The sequence below is a fragment of the Mauremys reevesii genome, unplaced genomic scaffold, assembly GCF_016161935.1.
Source record: "Mauremys reevesii isolate NIE-2019 unplaced genomic scaffold, ASM1616193v1 Contig122, whole genome shotgun sequence".
Lineage (NCBI taxonomy): Eukaryota > Metazoa > Chordata > Testudines > Geoemydidae > Mauremys > Mauremys reevesii.
This window is the reverse complement of record NW_024100741.1, coordinates 215928-224436: the sequence shown is the minus strand read 5'-3', so window position 1 is coordinate 224436 and position 8509 is coordinate 215928. Positions and strand designations below refer to the sequence as shown.

The window sequence follows — 8509 nt, the reverse complement described above, 5'->3', positions numbered from 1 at the left end:
TAAATGGCAATATGATTTTAAAAAACTATAAAAGAAATAGTTTATTTTTTCTCTTCCTGAGGACTGAGATCTATGATTCTAAGTGACTGATTTGTCCTTCTGAATTACCTTCCATATATATATATACATATATATGGGCGCTGGGAGGAAGAGGGAAGGCAGCCTAGACTCCTAGAGTTTTGCATTTCTGGCTATTGGGAATGATTGTTTCATTGCATCAGGTTAATTTTTGGTCATAGTTAAATTTTGCTAGAAGCCACAGCAGACTGAACAACAAATTGATTTTTTCCTGACTATGTTCAATGCACAAGGCTTGAACTCCATTAAATCCTCCCAGCAGTGGAAGCTCTCTTTGGTGTTTTGTAAAATCTCTGAGACAGCTGAAAGATGACAGAGGATGTGACTTTCTTTATTGGATACCATAGTGTTCTTAGTTAAGCACATTTTAGTCAAGAAAGGTATGTTTTAATTATTGGCATTTCTTTCATCCAGTTAATAACCAACAAAATTATAGTGTTTACCTCTCTAGTAGGCTCTCTTACTGTATAAAATATCTCCTGCATCAGTGTTACTACAAGTGTTTTTAGTATAACAGTGGAGCCTTATTAAATTATACTTGCAGCATATTTTACATTAATGCTATCAGCATAATTACTTATCTTTTATTGTCTACAAAAACATAGTAAAACAGCTTATCTTTTTGTCAACATACTGCATAATATTCAATACATATATTAAAAATTATAAATAATCCTATCAGGTATTTTCAGGATATTTCACTGTAAACAGAAAGCAGCAAAAACACTCTCTGTACTAAGTGTAAGTTCTAGGATTTAATGGAAATATTACTAGCTTTAAACTTTATTTAATACTATAAACATTTAAGTATAGTGCTGGCAATTTTTCAGTATATTTTACTTTTAAAATATTTATTTTAATAAACCATGACCATAGTTTCATTATGTGCCACTTATTCACTGATTATATGTAATATTTATATCAGATACTAATGTAACTGAGCAAAGGACATCTATCTCTGAAATTATGGTATAAATTATTAGTATAATAATCTAGCACACACTCAGTCAGAATTGTGAGCTCTACAACAATGTGTTCAAAAAGTCTGATATATATATATTTTTAATTTTAACATATTTTAGAACTCAAGCTACTGACTTGTTTTGTGGCCTCAAAGAAGTATTATAGATAGTGAGCATGATAAACCTTCACTGTGTGAGACAGTCAGTGGGGCCAGATTTTCTGATGTACTTGAAAAACTGCAACTCCATTGACTTCAACTGCAGCTCAACAATTCTGAAAACCAGGACCTGAAAATGTCTTCACCTATTTACTCATACAGAAGGAAAGTCTAGTAGCCTCTACAAGAGTGCACAATCCAAGGCACAGTGATACTGCTTGCATAACTATGATGTAGGATGACAGACTACAAGGAAGCCATAAAAGGGTTCCACAGTCCTTTGAATGCAATGGAGCAGTGTGCCACAGTGGCTGTCTCCACAGAGCATGTGGGAGATGGTTCCTAGTGAGATGAAGGAAGGGCATGGGTGAAACCACTGGGCCCCACCAAATCTTTGTAGGTCGCTGTGTAAATCCTTTGTAAATCCTATTTGTTTAGGCTTTACATGAATGATGTGCCTTTCACCATAAATGACAATGGTTCAGATGAGAGAGGTAATATCTTTTATTGGACCAACTTCTTCTGGTGAGAGAGAAGCTTTTGAGCCACCCAGAGCTCTTCTTCAGGTCAAATGACTTTTAGAAAATAATAGCTCTGGTATGTGAAGAGAAGAAAGCCATGCATACTATTCCAGCCTTCTTCAGGGTGAAGCTACTGCTGAGAAGCATAATTTAAAAAAAAAAAAATCCATCTGAGAGGTCATTCTTAGCTATCAGCCTAATGGGATAGTGACAGGTATTTCTAAAAACTGCTCTGAAAAATCCATTAAACATATTCACTAAATAATAATGTTTTATTAACTATCAAGGGAACTATAACTAATCAAAGGAAGTATAACTAATCACTGCAGGTTTCCTTTAAATCCAGTATACTATGTTTGACCTTTATTTATACTAGCTAAAAGCCTCCTGATTTTGTGGCTTTCAACCCTCTTCGTAGCTCTTCTGATTTCTCTGTTATGTGCCTTGATAGGCATAAGCAATATCCAAGAAAGTTCAGAAGTAACATTCCCCAGTATACAATTTATGTAGATTTGAGATTTTTTTCTATACTTACTTTAGATATTAACTAATTATTAAAGGCATATTTACTAGATTTTAATAACCTCAGTAAGGACCTAATTCTCAAAGGTCCAAGCACCTAAACTTCCATTGACTTCAATGTAAATTGAGGATGCTTAGTACCACGTAAGATTTGGTCCCTACTAAGGTAATTTTTATTTTTAATTTGAAAAAAGCTAGAAAACATCACTGTACATCGTTGTACCTGAGATATTAAAATCTCAGCTGTTAATGAAAGGGTGATGCTCTTATGAGCTTGGTTATTATGTTTTGAATGTGAGAGAATCAGTATCAGCTTTTGTGTAATATAGTATAGAAGGGCTGCAACTGTGACTATCTTATGTTTATCTTTCATGGCTTTAGTGCTAAGATGGCAGAGTAACCATGGGAGACTGGAATTTTCTTGGAGGCATCTTGGAGGAGGTCCACATTCATTCCACTATTATTGGAAAGGTCTGGTTAACTATCCTTTTCATATTTCAATGCTTGTCCTAGGTGTGGCAGCTGAAGATGTCTGGAATGATGAGCAGTCAGAATTCATATGCAATACAGAGCAACCTGGCTGCAGAAATGTTTGTTATGACCAGGCCTTTCCTATCTCTCTCATAAGATACTGGGTCTTGCAAGTTATATTTGTATCTTCACCTTCCTTGGTCTATATGGGCCATGCTTTATACAGACTAAGAGCCTTAGAAAAGAGAGACAAAAGAAGAAGGCACAAGTAAGAATGGAACTTGAAGGAATTGAACTAGAAATGACTGAAGATCGGAAAAGACTGAGCGAGAACTCCGCAACTGGAGCAAAGAAAGCTCAACAAAGCACCCCTGAGAGGCTCTTGCTCTGCACTTACGTGATACATATTTTTACTAGATCTGCAGTTGAAGTATGCGCTTATGATTGGCCAATATCTCTTTATGGTTTTCAGCTCAATCCTCTTTATAAATGTCAGAGAGCCATGTCCAAACATAGTTGACTGTTTTATATCAAGACCAACAGAAAAGACAGTGTTCCTATTGTTTATGCAATCAATAGCAATTGTATCATTGTTTTTAAACATCTTAGAAATTGTCCATCTAGGGGTCAAAAAAATTAAAAGGGACTTTGTGGGCCTGATAAAAACAGGGATGACTTTGATGATTTCTGTGTAAGTAAATCCAAGAAAACTCTGTAATACCCCACCCTTGTATGGGAACATCTGTAACGCCACAAAACTCTCCTTCTGCCCTAGTAGTTATACAATGTTAATAGAAAACAAACTTACATGGCAGGCCATGATGTTCTAAATTCATCTTCTGCATTCCAACTGTTAAAAACAACCATACTGAAAATAGCAACAATCACATCCATGATGAAAAAGAAAGTAAATTGCCAAATGAGATGCAAACGTCTAATACTTTGGACCGTCATCCCCGAAATACCAGCTCAAATAATAATGAAGGCTTAAGCAAGGTATTTGGGACAGAAATTATCGGTAGTCAGCAACAAGATGAAAAGAAACATTGCCTCAGTGGCATGCATTCTAATCTAGTTGCTGATTCAGGTCTGTGCTTGGGAAGCCTGGCTGAACTGCCACCTGGAAGTTCATTGCAAACTGATATGACTTCTCCTATTTCAATTAACTGTGCTCGAAAGCTGTGGAGTCAGTTCCTCATGGAACTGTTCTACAGTAGTTGAGAGTGAAGGGTCTCCAACAGATTCTCCTTCCATGAGCAGCAACCGAGGACAAGACAACCTATGGAAGCAGAGCCCAAGACCTTTCCAAGACTGACCTAAGAAAAATTGGCAGACCAGACACTTGATTCTCTAAGCTGAGCTCAGAATCCAAACAGAGCAGAAATTGTGAAAGTCCTCAGGCTTTCTCTCCCTCTCGGCGAATGTCATTGGCAAGTAATGCCAGCAGCAGGCGTGCTCTACTGATCTTCAGATCTAAGAGTTTGTTACCTTACCTATATGTTACATGAATGAGCACTGAGGGAAACAGGGGCATTACTGGACACTGTCACATGAATTATACCTATTTGTAAGTGTAGTTAAGTTAATCAACTTTCATCAGCTCTTTCATGGAGGTAATGCAAAGAACTGTGCACCCTTGTGCAGTAGTTAAGAACTCCTGAAATGAGAAATTGATAATAAAAAATTATTTGCTCTATTAGATTTTGTCATCTTTTTATTAAATCTAATAGAGCAGATAATTATTAAGATGACTTAAAATCTAATAGTGCAGATATCCCCATTATTTTTCCTGTTCAAAGGAAACAGAGGTCAAAGTAGCTTTTAATTTAACCCAGTAAGTCCTGTATCAAGTCCATCCAAGTTCAGCCTAAAAAATCTATGGATCACTGCAATTTTTTGGGGAGGGGGAGGGGAAGTGAGGGAGATAGGAGCCATCTTTGTGTGGAGGCCTTGTGCCTCTTCATTGCCTCTTTTCACCCCTCACTCCCACATAGCTCCATGGCAGAGGGACTGTGCTGACAGGGATTCGCTTGCTGCAGTTGCCTCTGAAAAGCACCTTAGTGGGGATTCTACATCAGAGATGAGGAACATGTATTTTTGTTTGTTTTGTTTTAGGGGAAAATACTGAAAAGAATGGACTTCCACTGCCCCTTCTCTAGATCTGTGGAACCCACATTCCACGAAGCACCTGTGAAATATAAAAGGGTTTATGTGAGGATGAGGAGAAGTGAGCACTATTCCATCGTGCCTGCATGCTCCCAGGAGCAGCCCCAGTTGTTTTGCTGGCCAGGGCGGGAAATGTTTTCAGCACCCTCTCCACCTAAGCAGTGGAGCATCGAAAACAAAAGCAAAGCAACCCCAAAAAAAAAAAAAAACTGGAAAAGCCAAGTGGTGATACAGCCCTCTGACAATTGGTGCCCAGGGCAACTGCTCTGCTCACTCACCCTAGAACAAGCCATACACTCTTTCCTCTGTGCCTCCCTGAGTTAAATTCACAGTTCTGAGCAATATTTCCATAACTGATAGTGCAACATCAAGGTTAAAACAAGAACAAAAAACAACAACAAAAGCTAGAAATTGAAAAGTCATTTTTCTTTAACATTAGGCATGTTGCACATAGTGAAGTATTAACTATTCTTGTGTATCTTGTTAAATCTATCTACCTTAGGCTTTTCTTTGGTGTCTATCACTTTAGCATCTGAGGTAAATACATAGTTGTATGTTATTTTATTGATATTGCTAAATAACTACCGTACCATATACAGGATGTGCAATATGTTCCATTAACAATCATGTAGTAATCTTAACTTTGCATTTTCTGACTTTTAAAATTTTAATTGGGAATACTTATATTTGCAATAATGTATGTGTTTTGCATTTAATTTTCTGATTTTTAAAAGAAAAAATGCCTCTGCTTAATGCACTCCTTTTGCACTGTATAAATAATACATAAGTAGCAATAATGTTACTTTTTAAATGGTTCCGATTGGGCTTTGAAGTTAATATCTCAGTTCACTGAATTGTGCAGAAGTCTGTCAAAGAGTTTGTATCCTGCTGCTTCTGTTTGGAGATAGTTTACTGCAAGAATGTGTCACATAGTAATGACAGTATCTTTTCAATAGAAATACAAACATGAAATTTAGCTAACATTAAAACTTAAGAATTTGCAGAATATGGCAGAATGCAACAGAAATTGTTGAAAGACCCAACAATAAAATATGGATGTTATCTTCACATCCAGGATGTTGTCCTAGTCCTGCTAATGATTAATAATTATTTTTAGATTTTATAATGCCTTTCATCAGTGTACCGCAAAGCACTTTACAAAGAAGATAAATATTATCCCCATTTTACAGATGGAGAAACTGAGGGCAAAGCACTGTTTTTTTTCAAGGTATTTGAGTATGCATAATTCTTTGGTTCCCTCTGCATGGAGCTTCCAGTTGAAACCTACTCCCACAGTGGTGAGATATTTCAGTCATGTATAACTTAATATTAATTCAAATTATTATTCAAACCTGGTCATGATCATATTGAAGTGAACACTATTTCCATCCCAAGTGTCAAAGTTCATGTATTTGTTTGTTCATATGAGAATGATTTTTTTTTATAGTGGAGGAAAGCATTCCATTTAAGTCTTGTGAAACCACGTTTGAGATCTGATCCAAAGAATACTGAAATCAATTAGAACTTTTCAATTGACCTCAATGGGCTTTCGATCAGGCCTTTAAGATTATAGAAACATATGTCTGAAAGCAGGGCCAGTGCAAGGATATTTTGCGCCTTAGGCGAAACTTCCACCTTGTGTCCCCTCTCTTCCCAAGCATCACTTATTATAAATTTATAAAATGAATATTGCATAATGTGGCATTGTTCATTAGAATTAATACATGTTCATCTTGAAAATTTATTAATTTATTATTTAGTCGATATATTTAATGAAAATAAATGGCCTTGGGTCTCCTTCACGTGGCTAGAGTCCTCCTGCCCCCCCATGGATCTGTAAAGGGCTGTTTTGGGGATCAGAGCACAGAGCTGGGAGTTGGGAATCTGGCTTCTATTCTCCACTCTGGCATCAACTCACTGGATGACTTCAGGCAAGTTACTTCCCATTCTGGGCTTCAGCTCCCAAGGTGTGAAATGGTTCCTTGCTCCCAGGGCTGGCTCCAGGCACCAGCCGAGTAAGCTCGTGCTTGGGGCGCAGATTCTACAGGGTGGCATTCTGCCCAATCTTAGGCGGCATGGCAAGTGTTTTGTTTTTTTGTTCCCTGATCCGGCCTCCTGTAGGGGCAGAGGAGGAGCGCCTGCAGCAAACTTGGCTGGGCAGCCCGCGCCCTTTCCTCCCAGCTGATGGGAGTGGCGCAGAGTCCTGGCAGGTGGCATGGTGGTTGGGGCTGCAGGGTGGCACCCCGCTGCAGCTTTGGCTGCCCCCTTCTCTCTCTCCCCCTCCCCCCATTAGATTGGGCACGCACTGTGCTGCATGTCTGCAGCACAGGGAGTCCCCTGCACCCTGGCTCTGGCCGCCCTGTAGGGTTTTTTTGTTTTGTTTTTTCCCCTGCTTTGCTGGCCACACCGCCCCACCCTCCACTTTGCCACCCAGCCGCACTGCTTTTTTGTTTTGTCATCCCCGCTTTGCCACCCGCTTCCCGCTTGCCGCCCGGCCGCGCCGTATTTCCACCCCGCTTGCCGCTGCCCCCTTTTTGTTGTTGCTTGGGGTGGCAAAAGCCAGAGCCGCCCTGCTTGCTCCCAGGCTGGAAAGTGCAATGCAGGCGGGAGGGTGTCTGAAGGCCTGTCTTCCCACAGGTGCAAGGCAAGGACGGAATTCCAGCCTCCATCATGACCATCCTAGTTGCTTTACTCTGCCCCACGCCAATCACTGCTGAAGCCCCTTATACTCAGAGAGTTCTGGCCCAGAAAAAGGGCAAATATAGTGCCCATCTATAAAAAGAGAAATAAGGACAACCCAGGGAATTACAGACCAGTCACCTTAACTTCTGTACCTGGAAAGATAATGGAGCAAATAATTAAGCAATAAATTTGCAAACACCTAGACGATAAGGTGATAAATAACAGTCAGCATGGATTTGTCAAGAACAAATTGTGTCAAACCAACCTGATAGCTTTCTTTAAGAGGGTAACAAGCCTTGTGGATGGGGGAAAGCGATAGATGTGGTATAGCTTGACTTTAGCCAGGCTTTTGATACTGTCTCACAAGACCTTCTCATAAACAAACTAGGGAAATACAACCTAGAGGGAGCTACTATAAGGTGGGTGCATAACTGGTTGGAAAATCATTCCTAGAGAGTAGTGATCAGTGGTTCACAGTTATGCTGGAAGGGCACAGAATCATAGAATATTAGGGTTGGAAGGGACCTCAGGAGGTCATCTAGTCCAACCCCTGCTCAAAGCAGGACCAATCCCAGATTTTTACCCCCAGGTCCACAAATGGCCCCCTCTAGGACTGAACTCACAACCCTGGGTTTAGCAGGCCAATGCTCAAACCACTGAGCTATCCCTCCCCCCAACATAATGAGTGGGGTCCCGCAGGGACTGGTTCTGGGTCCGGTTCTGTCTAATATCTTCATCATTGATTTTGATAAGGGCATAGAGAGTACACTTATAAAGTTTGTGAATGATACCAACCTGGGAGGGGTTGCAAGTGCTTTGAAAGATAGGATTAACATTCAAAATGATCTGGACAAACTGGAGAAATGACCTGAAGTAAATACGATGAAATTCAATAAGGACAAATGCGAAGTACTCCATTTAGAAAGGAACACTCAGTTGCACACATACA

At 39.6% G+C, this 8509-nt stretch overlaps 1 pseudogene; it reads left to right on the top strand.

Moving 5' to 3' along the window:
* The first annotated feature begins 2643 nt into the window (after positions 1-2643).
* Positions 2644-4220, top strand: LOC120392905 (annotated as a pseudogene).
* The last annotated feature ends 4289 nt before the right edge of the window (positions 4221-8509 follow it).